A 15,423-nucleotide genomic window follows, 5' to 3' on the forward strand; every position below is an offset into this window, starting at 1 on the left:
GGTTGTTGGTGCTGCAGTTGTGGTTGGAGCAACAGTTGTTGGTGCAGCAGTTGTGGTTGGATCAACAGTTGTTGGTGTAGCAGTTGTTGTTGGAGCAACAGTTGTTTGTGCAGCAGTTGTGGTTGGAGCGACAGTTGTTGGTGCAGCAGTTGTTGTTGGAGCAACAGTTGTTGGTGCTGCAGTTGTGGTTGGAGCAACAGTTGTTGGTATAGCAGTTGTGGTTGGAGCAACAGTTGTTGGTGTAGCAGTTGTGGTTGGAGCAACAGTTGTTGGTGCTGCAGTTGTGGTTGGAGCAACAGTTGTTGGTGTAGCAGTTGTGGTTGATGCTGGGGTTGTGGTTGATGCTGCGAAAGGCCTTAGAAGTGAGATGAACAATAGCGAGAGATAAAAAGAGAAAACTACAGGCACGAGATAGATGCAGATTCGTGAGATGAAAGAGCAACACCAGAGATCGAGAGATAAGAGAGAGAGACCTGTGGAAAAGAGACATCAGTGGGCACGTGAACACACAGCCGTTACGACATCGCAATGCTCATTTTAAACACTGCCTGTGGCTCAACGGGAAAGTTAAATATTTGAAAAAGTTTGCGGTCCAGTCGGTTCGGCCGATGTTGTGCCGTCACGACCGACGCGCAGACCACGCGGCCGCCGCGCCTTGGATCACATAATCCTCGACCTCCAACAAACACGGACTCAGAATAACACGTCGGCTTTCGCGACCAGTATTATTCACAATAAAGTTTTTGGGTTAGATCGCGGTATTTATAAATGTGTCGTAACCCTCCATCACCCGACACGGCCAATCAGCAAAAAAAAAGTGTCACGTTGACAAAAGACAAATAGTTCACTGCTTTAGCCCACCGGTGTGTTGAAGAGTGGATGGCGGTAAACAACATTTACAAATTTGTAAATGTACAAAATTGTAAATTTTGTGGTTTCACTCTTCAGGGCCGATCTGTTTCTAGATGGCTCACTGATTAACAAACGACTGGTTTGGTTAATCATTGTGAGCTTAAGCCGTGGCTGCCATTCCTTTATCAAGTTTGAGAATCGTAATCATAAGCTGTGGTTGCCATTTCTCTATGAAATTTGAGAATCGTGAACATAATGGGTGGCTGCCATTCAATGATTAAGTTTGTTTCGCCAGCCGGTGCCAGGATTTGGACAAAAAAAAATCGAGCCCACTTTGCACCCAGACAGCTGGAGAGAAGCACCGACTAAGCGTTACTAATCAAACATTAAAACGAACAATAACACATTTTAGAATCACAAGTAAAGAGACAGCCAACATTTTTTATTTAAAGCTTTCGTGACTGCAGGGATTCATATTCTTGGTTCTTTCGGTAAAGCCACGTAGAAGGGGAATAATAAAAGAATATTAATAATATTAATATTAAATATTTTAAAAAACGTCGTGAGAATTTTTATTGTTTTATATTAATATTTTTATTATTTCCCTTCTACGTGACTTTACCAAAAGAACCAAGAATATAGACAGCCAACATATATAAAGCTATTAAAAAGAAGAGTTAAAATAACATTTAAAAAAAATGATTAAATCTCACCAATGGTCCTCGAACTATCCGGGGCATTGTTCTATTATTTATTTATTTTATTTTTTTATTATTTATTTTTACCTACGTGACTTTACCGAAAAAACCTAACAGTATGAATCCTTGCAGTCACGAAAGCTTCAAATCTAGAATTGTTCCAGTGACCCAACGATATCTTAGAATGTCCGTGGTGCTTTGTTTGTGGTGCCTTTAATTATTGTCACTTTTAGTGACCCAAGCCACCCGCTGTTGCAAATGCGACTCCTCTATCTTGGCCACTCGAGTCCTCACCTCGTGGTCTGCAAACACAACATCAACTCGATGATCGCTGTTTCATTGCTTTCATGGCTTTATTTTGGTGGTTTTCGAAAAGTGTTTTGCTTTGGCCATGTTTGTTTGTTGTAGTACAGAGTTAGACTGATGGCCTTAATCTAAGTTGTCTTGTGGTTGTTGTTGTTGTTGTTTGACTTGCATCCCACTGGGATTTTTGCACACAGTGTTGGTGTACGGTGCTTTTTCTGCAATATTTTGCTGTCTTTTCTTGGATTTTCTGTTTGCACTTAGTCACGGTAAGATGTTTTCTTGTTCATGTTTTTGTTTTCTGTTTGTTGCGGTTGCACCCGATTCAAGAGCCGAATGGCTCACAGGGCTATACCTAATAAATGAACTTGAACTTGATACGTTGAGGACAGCGGTAAAATTGTGCTTTCTCAAAATCGAGCGAGGTCTCCCTATCATGTCACTCTTTTCTGCGTACACGCAACGAGATCGTTAACATCAACAAGCCGATACTGTGGTGGGAAGGGGGAAGCAGCTCCCAGCGCGTGGAGCGAAACGTCAGACAACATCGCTAATAACACTTTGTTCAATCGTTGGACTTCTTTCGCACCGTACGTAGCCAACACTTGCTAATCGGGTTATGCTTTGCGGTACAACCTGATCATCAAAGCGGAGAGAAGCTCCAGAGGGCTGGCCGACTCTAATGTGCGTGCGTGTGTGGGGAGCGGTGGTGCAGCGGTTAGCGTGCTGCGCTACGAAGCCGGCAAGCCGAGTTCGATTCCTGCTCACGGCCAACACCGGTGACGATTTCATCTGAACCGGTCTTGCGCCTCCCCTTCGGTCAACTCAGCCTAAAATGAGAACCTGGTGTGGTGTGTACAAACATCACCACTGGGGAGACAAAGGCGGTCGGGCGTGGTGTTGGCCACCCACCCCCATCGTGTACCGTGCCTTCATCGCGTACCGTGCCTTCATAGGCGCTCGCTAACAGCATTTGCCCCAACAATCTGTTAGGGCTACACGGGGGATCTTTGTCTCTTTGCGTGGGTTTATGCACGGGTGGAGAGAGCGAGTCGCGTCTGTCACGCCTTTTTATTGCATGCAGAACCCCAAATTATATCGTTAATCCGAACCTGTGCCTCCCTAATCATTAACCCGAAACACAAACACTCACCCAACCCCAATACGAACCCTGCGCACACAGCACTCACAATGAAACCCATGCCCAACACGAACGCAAACACGAGCCGGGGAACGGGAATTAAAACTAACAAGGAGGCATTTTTTTGTCTCACAATTTGGTACAAAACAAAGAAAATCTGAATATTTCAGATTTTCTTTGAATATTTCAGATTTCTGAATATTTCATATTTTCAAAATCTGAATATTTCAGATTTTCTTTGAACATTTTAGATTTTCTTTGAATATTTCAGATTTTCAAAATCTGAATATTTCAGATTGTCTTTGTATATTTCAGATTTCTGAATATTTCAGATTTTCTAAATCTGAATATTTCAGATTTTCTTTGAACATTTCAGATTTTCTTTGAATATTTCAGATTTTCAAAATCTGAATATTTCAGATTTTCTTTGAATATTTCAGATTTCTGAATATTTCTGATTTTCAAAATCTGAATATTTCAGATTTTCTTTGTAGGTGGTGGTTACGAGACGGTGGGTCCTAAACTCAACTCTCATGATCAGCCAGGATCTCTCCACTGATGTGTGAAGACCTCCCTAAAGCCATCGCCATCTCTCGCCGTCTCGCCATGCAACGTTTCTCCACCATATCGACCCCTAAATGTAAACCCAAACCCACACGCCAACCCCTACTCCTCTCTGCACCCCGACCCTAACCCACACACTCACACCAACCCTACCCCTATTCTTAGGTTTTTTCGGTAAAGTCACGTAGGTAAAAATTTTTAAATTAAAATTAATAAAAGTAAAATAAAGATAAAATAAAAAAAATAAAAATCACGACGTTTCGGAGGCAACACAAGCCTCCGTCTTTATTATTAATTTTTTTTACTTTTATTAATTTAATTTTTTATTATTTACCTACGTGACTTTACCGAAAAAACCTAAGAATATGAATCCTTGCAGTCACGAAAGCTTCAAATCTAGAACCCTACCCCTATCTGTACCCCAACAGTTTCCCTGTCCATACCCCTACCGCTGCCTGTACCATAACCTCACTCCCACACATTTACCCCAGCCCTACCGACCTCTCACCCCAGTGGCAAAAGCAAAACAAGCAAAGGCACACAGCCGCCAAGAAGATTGAGGGCCCGCGGATTCATGTCAATAAAATACCCACCGGCTAGAAATCATAAACCTCGCAAACATCGCGAGCGATTGAACACAAGGCGATGCATCTCGCAATCTCTCTTATCTCGCAATCTCTCATATTTGGTCTGCATCCCTCACCACCTCGCTACATCTCTACCGACTGTTGTCTGCGTGTTTCTCGTCTCGTAACATCTCATCTATATCGCTGGTCGATATCCCCTTCTTGTCATCTCACGAGGTGTTGATAGATTCAGAGGAGACGCCGCCACCCTAAATCGCACCACCACTGCTCTACCCTCAATTTAAAAAAATAATTTTACCAGGAAACTCCCCACTGAACTATTTAGCTCTTTTGTCGGAAGTGATCTGGCCACCACAAATGATACCAGCTCAAGGAAATGGCTCATCACCACGTGGAGACACGCAAACTCCAAATATACAGCAGGCGCCAGGGCCGGGATCGAACCCCCGACCTCCTGCACACCAGGCGAGGCAGTTAACATCTCCTCGCCACCGTGATGATGATAAGAGAGAGAGAGACACACGCAAACTCCAGATATACTGCAGGCGCCAGGGCCGGGATCGAACCCACGACCTCCTGCATACCAGGCGAGGCAGTTAACATCTCCTCGTCACCGTGATGATGATGAGAAAGAGAGACACGTAAACTCCAAATACACATATTTTTAGGTTTTTTCGGTAAAGTCACGTAGGTAAAACATCAAAATTTTCATTAATTTGATGTTTTACCTACGTGACTTTACCGAAAAAACCTAAGAATATGATTCCTTGCAGTCACGAAAGCTTCAAATCCAAATACACAGTTTTTTTCAGTTTCAGTTTCATTTATTTGGTATAGCCCTGTGAGCCATTCGGCTCTTGAATCGGGTGCAACCGCAACAAACAAAAAACAAAAACACGAACAAGAAAACATCTTAAAGTGACTATGCGCAAACAGAAAAATCCAGGACAGCGGGCGTCAGGGTCAGGATCGAACCCACGACCTCCTGCATACCAGGCGAGTGATTTAACATCTCCTAGCCACCGTGGCGCCCCTCAACGCCCGCCAGCCCCACATATTTTCATCAAACGCGACCCCCCACCCGCGTGGCCCCCCTCCTGCCATCTGGACAGAGACGCATTTCCTGCGGCCCTTTCTGCCACAGCTCAGCAGCGGTGCCCTTCGTGAACTCTGGCATGGGATTGAGAGAAACATGGCAGCGCAGGCCACGGGGGATTCCGTAATAGTTCGTATTGCCTGTTCAGCAAAGAAAGTGGTGGTGGGGGGGGGGTCGAAGGGGGAGCAGTGCCGGATTGTTGCAGTAGCAAAAGTAGCTACATATGTAGTAGTAGCTACATATGTAGTAGCTATTACTACATATGTCGTAGTAGCTACTACACAAGTAGTAGCTACGGGCCCCGCACTTTCAAGGGCCCCGCGCTAAATGCTTTCAAGCAATCAATTCCGGTTCAGTGAGTCTGCACTTGCTCTATTACTATAGTACTATACCGCCTTCAACTTTTATGAACGACTGGGTGTCTAAGGTTAGCGATTTGTCGTATGATCTGGCTGTATAGCAAATGAAAAAATACAATTACTTTACTGTGCAAGTTACAATTTTGTGTTTTTTATATTTAGGGTCTCTTTATAATAGGACGGAAGCTGTAATATTAAAGATGTGCATTTACGTTTTCTCGTGTGATTGTACATTTTTTTAGGAATTGTTGCACGTAAATAAATTATTCTTAAGTTTAAAAAATTAATGAAGGACTTTGGAATTATTTCTCGGTATACGAAATTTCGTGAATCTCTTATCACTGTTTAAAAGGTTTCACAACTCGCCAGCGTTTGTTTAGTTTTATCGTAATTTAGAAGCAAAATTTTTACTTACCTTATGTTTCAAGTGCTGAAGAAATAAGTAAAGACACCAAAAGCATTCTAGATTTGAAGCTTTCGTGACTGCAAGGATTCATACTCTGGTTTTTTCGGTAAAGTCACGTAGGTAAAACAATTAATAAAATAAAATCGAGCCACACACACATCGACACACATATCGACTCACATACATAGACTCACACACACATCGACCTACACACACATTTTGATGTGCCTTTTTACACCTGATGAGGGAGGCTTGTGTTGCCTCCGAAACGTCGTGATTTAATTGAGTTGTTTTCATTTATTTTATTGCATTAATTGGTTTACCTATGTGACTTTACCGGAAAAAAACCAACGAGTACACCAAAAGCTCTTTGTTGCTGAGTCGACGTATTTAATTGATAACATTTCAATGAAGAAACGTCAAATTTAAAGAGAATTTGCGTAAAAAAAAATGTCTCCGCTCGACCTGGGGGAGAGTAAAAATCCACCCGCTCATGATTATTAATGAGGGGGGGGGGGGGCTATTTTGCAGTGACGTCACGTACGGATGTAGCACTGTGCTGCGTATATTTATTTTTTACCGTCACTTTCTGTCAAGAAACGTCCGCGTAGAATTATTTATTTGATTAAATTTCAATAAATAAACGTGAACTAAAAGCGAATTTTCGTAAAAAAAAAATGTCTTGCTTATTATCGTAAGGGGCCGTCCATAAATGACGTCACGCGATTTTGGACGCGTCTCCCCCCCCCCCCTTCGTCACACGACGTCACAAAAGTCAGACCCCCCCCTCAAACATGACGTCACATATGTCTGACCCCCCCTAGGTGCGTGACGTCATTTATGGACGGCCCCTAATGACGGGGGGGGGGGTCTTTTGCGGTGACGTCAGATTAACGATATTAATTTTTTACCGTCACTTTCCGTAAAGAAACGCCGTCATATTTGAAGCGACTTTGCGAAAAAAAACATTTCCGCTCGACCTTCTTCCGCGTGAACGTAAAAATCCACTCGCTCATGATTATTTTATTATTAATGACGGGGTGGAGTGACGTCACGCGCGTTACACACATTTCTGGGATATTATATAACAAACTAGCGGGAAGTATCCGACGTTGCAAAAAAGACACACACACATCGACTTACACACACGCAGACATCGACCCACACACACAAACACATCGAGCCACACACACACACATCGACTCACATACATAGACTCACACACACATCGACCTACACACACAGATAGTGACTAACACACACACATGGACTTACACACACAGACATCAACTTACACACACACATTGGAACTTTTACAGCAGGTTGGCAGCAAATGGGTAACTTTGGCACAAAACCAAGAACGCCATCAGGGCGATATCTTGTGGAGCCAGGGCCTGTTGTTGGCCATTTCCTTCGGTGAAGTAGTAGATGCGTTGACCATTTTGGGGTTGAACTGGCAAATGGACGACTGTGGGGGGACGCTCATGGATGGGGGAGGCCTCATGGATGGGGGAGGCAATAATTATCCAAATGTCCTCATTGCTGCTGACTCATGTTGTTGTTGTTGTCGCTGCTGCTGTTGTTGTTGTCGCTTTGTGGCACCGCGATGAGAGGATTGGGGGCGCGACGGCTCGGCGCAGGGGACTTCATCCAGCGGTGAATAAGATCGTGGCCGATGGCGAAACCCGCATTTTTACCACGGCGAAGAAGCCCAAAAAGGGGGTTTGTTTTTGATTCCTCAAGGGATTTCAAAACGCGTGGGAGCCACTGAGTCAACAGCAGCAGTGGTTTTGGGGGGGGTGGATGTGAGTCATCGGATCCGCTGGCTACAAGCCCCCATTGAGCCGGCTCATCCGAGATGTAGTAAGAAGAGGGCTTTGTTGGGTCTGCTCGCGTCAATATTCACGTGTCCGTTTAACCCATCACCGTCAACCACCCGACACAGCCCACGTGACACAAAACGTGCCAATTCGTGACCATCGGTTGTGCGTTGCCTGAATAAGGGGCCGTCCATAAATGACGTCACGCACCTGGGGGGGGGGGGGGTCAGACATTTGTGACGATGTGTGACAAGGGGGGGGGGGGGCGGGTTGAGAAATGTAACGTCACGTAAAAATGCGCAACTTTAAATAAATATAGACAACACGTTCTACTTAATTAAATAGACTTTTTAAATCAATGTTTACTCCTACAACATCAGAGTGCAGCGCCACATTAAATACGCACTACAATAACAATAGTTTAAAGCGATTTGAAGCATGTTTTTTTTGGGGGGGGGGGGCGGGCAGAGCTTTGTGACGTCATATTTGAGGGGGGGGGGGTCTGACTTTTTGTGACGCCGTGTGACAAGGGGGGGGGGGGGGTAAAAAATCGTCCATAATCGCGTGACGTCATTTATGAACGGCCCCGAAGCCCCACATAGACAATTGACATTTTTCAAGCCTACGTGTTAAACTCATCCGAGATGGTTTTGCAACCCCCCCACCCTCCTTCCATCGAGTAATCCAGCAGTGGTGCTTTAACAAGCTGATGAGACCCCGAAGACCGAAACCCAGCCTGAGACAATGGCTTAATATTTTTTTCAATCTTAATTTAGGAGCTTTCGTGACTGCAGGAATTATTCTTTGGTTCTTTTCGGTTAAGTCACGTCTAAAAATAAAATAATAAATTAAAATAAAATAACATATTGCGACGTTTCGATTGCAACACAAGCAATCATCAGGCATAAAAGAAATAGCAACAAAAATCTAACTAGAAAAAAAACTATAGACAGACATACAAGCAGACAGACATCACAACGGCACACAGAGAGAGGAGCAAGCTGACAACGCGGCACGGGCACGTGCCGAAAGTCGTCCATGAGCTGGCGGGGAGTAAATACTGTCGCTGCTGTCGTTGTTGTTGTTGTTTATTAAACGGGAATTAATGTTGTGCTGATGCGTCCCTCCTTGCGTTGTTCGCTCACTCACATCTGCTTCCTCCTCCTCTCCTTTCTTGCGGATGCGATCTCGTGTTCGTTTTGGATCGTGAACGCATGTGATCTCTGTTAGCGCGCTGCGCTACGAACCCGGCGACCCGGGTTCGATTCCCGCTCACGGCCAACACCAGTGACGATTATCTTAACCGGTCCCGGGCCTCCTCTAGGTCGACTCAGCCTCAAATCAGTACCTGGCGTGACTTGTAAGCATCGCCACTGGGGAGACAAAGGCGGTCGGGCGTGGTGTTGGCCACCCACCCCCTCGTGTACCGTTCCGGCCTTCATAGGTGCTCGCTAACAGCACTTGCCCCTACAGTCTGTTAAGGCTACACGGGGGATATTTGTGCGTGCAGGAAACTACGAGACAGTAGGGAGTGGCACCCCTTTTGAAACAAAATCATGAAGGGAGTGTTGGGAGCGTGCCGGTGAGGTGTGGGAAGCTGTAAGTCCCAGGGATACTGTGGGCTCGCCTCCCCATCATCAAGAGGCGAGGGATGGTGGTGGTGGTGGTTGCTGACGCTCCTACCGACGATGAACATCAGTGGAGGTCCTATGTTCAGTGCCTACTGTGGTCGATTGGATCATACGACCCTTGGTCTCTTTAATTCGGACAAGTGCTACGTCGTGGCAAGCAGACCTGGACATTGGCACTTAAAAAAAATAGATATGTTCATTTCATTAATTATCTATTTATATATATTTTTTTATTTTACCATGTGAGCTGTATAGATTTTTTTTTCAGAAGCGACACCCGGCCACAAATGAGCTGATATCATCACCGTCGTCGCGTGGACATTTACAGCAGCCCGACATTCTAAACGCACGTTTCAAGATGTGGGGACGGGACCGGAGGACCCGGAGAAAAAAGACATCCACGCGACCAGGGGGAGAGACACACAAACTCCAAATATACAGCAGCAGGCGTCAGGGTCGGGATCGAACCCACGACCTCCTGCATACCAGGCGAGGCAGTTAACATCTCATAGCCATCGTAATGATAATGATGATGACGAGAGAGACACGCAAATTCCAAATTTACAGCAGCAGGCGTCAGGGTCGGGATCGAACCCACGACCTCCTGTACACCAGGTGAGATAGTTAACATGTCATAGCCATCGTAATGATAATGATGATGACGAGAGAGACACGCAAACTCCAAATATACAGCAGCAGGCGTCAGGGTCGGGATCGAACCCACGACCTCCTGTATACCAGGCGAGGTAGTCAACATCTCCTAGCCACCGTGATGATGATGATGAGAGAGACACGCAAACTCTAAATATACAGCAGCAGGCGTCAGGGTCGGGATAGAACCCACGACCTCCTGTACACCAGGCGAGGTAGTCAACATCTCATAGGCACCGTGGCGCACTCACGCGCAAGCAGAATGCGGTATCCACTCGTGTGCGTTGGCCTCTCTGCAGGTAACACGGGCTGCACGTGTACACGTGGCATGCTAATCCGAGAGCTGCGGGGGATAGATCGGCAGACAGTCGCCCTAGTGTCGCATACAGAGGGTGTGGCGTGTGTGTGTTAGTGTGAGTGAGCGTGTGTGTGTTAGTGTGAGTGAGCGTGTGTGTGACGCATGCCCAGCCACCGCATGCCGAAACAGCTTTTGTTCGGCCGGATCGAGGGGGCTAAACGGGCGCGGCACGGGCTAAAGAAGAGATGGAGTGATGTGGTACAGGAGGACGTGGAGCTGAGTGGACTCAGCTCCACGTGACTGGTATCAGCGGTGTCAAGATCGGCCTCTGTGGAGGAGGCTCGTGAAGGACGCTACTGGGCAGTTGGAGGCAGTCGCCCTCCAGCAACAACGGAGGGCGGAGGAGCGACGCTCACAACAACGAGCGGAGCGCCGGGTGACTAAAGCACAGCAAGTTGGCTCAGTAGGGGGCACAGGTGGTGCATCAGCCAGTCATCTCGGTCATCTCAGTCAGTCGACCCGTGGCACCTGCTGGGTCTGCCCCGTGACCTCCTGCCAGTGGGCGTTCGACACTTCACGTGGCCTCAAGGTGCACATGGCCTGGCACAAGCGTCGTGGTGACGTCACCGCCACTTAGTGGCGAATGGCGGTTGTTGTTGTTGAGCGTGTGTTAGTGTTGAGTGAGTGAGTGTTTTTGTAGTAGGGAGTGGTGGTGTAGCGGTTAGCGCGCTGCGCTACGCTACGAACCTGGCTGCCCGGGTTCGATTCCCGCTTACGGCCAACACAAGTGATTGTTGTTTGAACCGATCCTGCCTCCCCCCCCCTAGATCGACTCAGCCTCAAATGAGTACCTGGTGCGATGTTGAAAACAATCGCCAAGAGGGAGACCAAGGCGGGCCAGGGCGTGGTCGTTGGCGTGCCGTGCCGGCCTTCATAGGTGTGCTGCTCGCTAACAGCACTTGCCCCCCTACAGTCTGTTGAGGCTACACGGGAGGGGGATCTTTGTCTTTGTTTGAGTTGAGCCAGTGCAAACGTTGTGGTGACTGATGGCTCCACGCCAGCCTACGCCCCACAGATTTCCGTGTGCCCAGCAGACAACCTCCGTTGGGGGGAAGTTTGGCAAGTCGCTCGGGCATTTGCTCATCGTCGATTTGGAGCAGGGCCTGGCAAGAGATTGACAGAGATGGGGGGGGGGGTGCTGCGTGGATTGGGAGAAGTTGGGATTTTTGGTTATTTTTGCCTTTGCCAATTTTTGGGATTAGAGTGATAAATGTAGTACGGGTAATTGCGAGTTTATGACCTAATGTGCAATTTAAAAACTATAACGGCTTACTGGGAGAAGGCGGTGCAGCAAAGGGTGGAGTGTTCGTCCCTGTGTCCCTGGTAGGAACCTCCTGGTTCCACCAGCCCACAGGGGATTATTGTGCCCGTCCGTCGTGAATCCAAAAATGGGAGGGGTGGGGAGGGGCTGGGTGGGGAGGGGCTGGGTGGGGGCTGGGTGGGGTATGGGTGGGGGGTGGGAGGGGTGGGGCTGGGTGGGGAGGGGCTGGTCACCCCGTGGTGCCCTTATAAAACTCAACGTTTAACCTACTGACGCCGGCTTGTGCCCGCCCTCACTGTCGGCCATATTTGCGGAATACACCACGCCACCGTTGACCCTGGCCATTGACCGAGCAACCCAACGTTCCTACCAGCTCCCTCCGCAGGAATGTGTTAATCTCGCTCTCCTCGCCGCCTGTGGCTTTCATCCGGGTCGTCCGCTTTCCTCCTCGCGCCGGTAACACCTCTCGTCGTTGCTGACTGCCTGGAAGCATCTTGATGCTATCTGCGTTTCCAGAGTCAGGATATTTAACTTATCCCTGGAGGAATCCGATGAGCTATGAAGCTCTTTTTCTCACATGTCCAGTCAGGGTGGCACGGGGTTAGCGCGTTACAACAACAAACGGTACAATAACACGAGAGTTGTGCAAAGTACAAGAAAGGTAAACAAATCAGCCAAACACTTAGAACTACAGCAACTAAACCATCCCCATCCTACGCAGCGCGGAACCGTCACGGAGACTCACCCAGCCCAGCGCTGCATTGTAACCTATAGCACTGCATTGTAACCTATAGCACTGCATTGTAACCTATAGCGCTGCATTGTAACCTGGCCCTGCATTGTGACCTGGCGGTGTTGCATTGCAGCAATGCGTTGCGTGTTCCAGACTTGAGGCGTGGCGTTTTGGTGGCTCCAGCGGTGTTCTGTGCGAGCTGCTGCACGGGTTAACTTTGCTGTTCATGGAAATACCTTTGGGGGTTTGTTTAAGAACGCGCGGCAAACGGTCCCGTGGCACCCCAGCCCCTGGACTATCCCGCTGTCTTGTAGGGGGAGGGCTTCCTCGCGCCTGACAGAGTCGTGGGAGTTGTTTGACCATACTTCACCACGCTGGTCACAAGGGGGGGGGGGAGTGGAGAGCAAGCGCCGCTGATGCCAGCCGTGGGTCGTGCCCGACGTTTTGCCCAAGGGTGACACAGTCGGGGTTTTTTTACAATCGCGTTTAATTGTCTTTTTATATTAAACCCGATCATCTGAGATTGGGAGAAATCCGGTTTAATTGGTTCTAATTGCAGAAACGCACTTCGCCAACTTCTCACCGATGGGCTTCATCCATTCCAAGCGAAGGAACTCACTGGCGCCCACGATTGTGGAGGAGAAGCTCCTCGTGTTCATCAAGACCAACCTGCCCGCCGCATTCTACGACTACCCCGTGCCCGACGGCCCCCCCCCGAGTACGATAGCAGCACGGACGAGGAAGCAGCCTAAGCCTTGGATCAGAGTTTCGTATTCATTAAACCAGGTTTCAATTCCCCGAAATTGGGTTTAAAAAAAGAAAGAACCCGATGCCTGCCGCTGGAAAAATCGGGTTTTTTTTCCACCCATGGTTTTGCTAAAGTCCGCGTCTTTAAGTTCTTCACGGAGTAGACTCCGCCACCGCCCCCTTCCAGGCACGTGGTGCGAAACATCGGACACCGTTGCGAAGGACACGCGGTGGTACACCCGGAGAGTAGACATCTCGTGTTTAATTGTCGATTGAAAGCTTTCGTAACTGCAGGGATTCATCTTCTTGATTATTTCGGTAAAGTCACTTAGAAGGGAAATAATAAAATAGTAATTTTAAAAAATCAAACATAATAAAATAAAAATTCTCACGACGTTTCGGCGACAACACCTTCTTTGTTGCCCACACAATGCACGAGCTTGATACGCGGTGGTTTGGCTGCTGCAGCTCAAATTTCCCTCCCTTTATTACTGCTAATCTTACTTCCTCCCTTTATCACTGCTAATTCTACATAATACACGAGCATAATATGACTTTGAGACCCCCCCACCACCACCTACACATTCCACAAGGAGTGATTAATCCCATATCTGCATTTGCCATCAATATGCTTAATTCCGGTGTTGATATGTAAACTCCTTTGTCAAGGCGCTCTCCTCCCCCGACCCAGCTTAAATATACGCTGCCAAGCTTGGCGGTGTTCATTGGGACGCTGTCTTTCCGACAGCCCTGTTCTTCACCTGAGGACGGCTGTTTGTGTTGTGGCCGAAACGTCGTGCGAATTTTTATTTTATTATGTTTTATTTTTATTATTTAATTATTTCCCTTCTACGTGACTTTACCGAAAGAACCAAGAAGATTAATCTCGTGTTTAGATCATTTTGCTGCTGGAAATGTCCACGTGATGCTATAAGCCACTTTGTTGGGCTATCATTTGTGGCCAGGTCGATTCGGAAAAATAAGATAATAGCGCAGTGGGCTTCACCTGGTATGGGGCTGTCCATAAATGACGTCACGCGATTTTGGACGATTTTTGACCCCCCCCCCCCCCCCCAGTGACGATTATCTGAACCGGTCCTGGGCCTCCCCTAGGTCGACTCAGGCTGAAATCAGTACCTGGTGCTGGGAAGACAAAGGCCGCTGCGAAACACTACTGGTCATCTGTGACAAAGAGCTTTACAGCTCATCGGATTCCCCCCCCCCCTGTATGAATAAATATTTTGATTCTGACCCACCCCGTCGTGTACCGTGCCAGCTTTCATAGGTGCCACTCGCTAACAGCACTTGCCAACCCTCCCTCCTTCCCCACAGGCCGTTGAGACTACAGGCAGATCTTTGTGTGAGATCTCTCACAAGGCCCTCCGTTGTTAGGCGCGGGTTGGTGGGGGTGTGTAGGTTAAGCAAAGAGAAGACGAAAGCGCGTCGGTGTCCCTGAAATTCGTGGCCACTTTTGAGCCACCACCAACGCCTGCCAGAACAACGCGCCCGCGACTTCCATTCCGAGACTGGAGGCAAAGCTACACCCCCCCACCACCACTCCACCACCCCTGCCGCGTCTCGTGTGAGTCTTACAATGGGGCGCTTTGTCCAGTCATGCCGGTGTGTCACGTCTGACACGAGGCACTTGCTCACCGGAGTCTCTAGACCAATCTGGGACAGATTTGTGTTTTTTTAGACTGTAAAATCATCGAAACACACAAAATCCAGCACGGGGTACGTTGAGTAACAACGAACTTTTGTTTCATCAAACCCTATTAGGGGCCGTCCATAAATGACGTCACGCACCGGGGGGTGGGGGGTGGTCAGACATTTGTGACGTCGTGTGACGAGGGCAGTCAAAAATCGTCCAAAACCGCGTGACGTCATTTATGGACGGCCCCTTAGCTTGGGCCAGATGTGTGTTTTTTTTAGACGGTAAAATAATCGAACACACAAAATTCAGCACGGGATACGTTGAGTAACAAAGAACTGTTGTTTCATCAAACGCTATTAGGGGCCGTCCATAAATGACGTCACGCACCTGGGGGGGGGGGGCGGGGGTCAGACATTTGTGACGCCGTGTGACGAGGGGGGTAAAAAATCGTCCAAAATCGCGTGACGTCATTTATGGACAACCCCTTAGCTTGGGCCAGATTTGTGTTTTTTTAGACGGTAAAATCATCGAACACACACAATTCAGCACGGAGTACGTTGAG

The sequence above is a fragment of the Lampetra planeri genome, chromosome 59 (genome assembly GCF_965212315.1).
Source record: "Lampetra planeri chromosome 59, kcLamPlan1.2.h2, whole genome shotgun sequence".
NCBI classification, from domain to species: domain Eukaryota; kingdom Metazoa; phylum Chordata; class Hyperoartia; order Petromyzontiformes; family Petromyzontidae; genus Lampetra; species Lampetra planeri.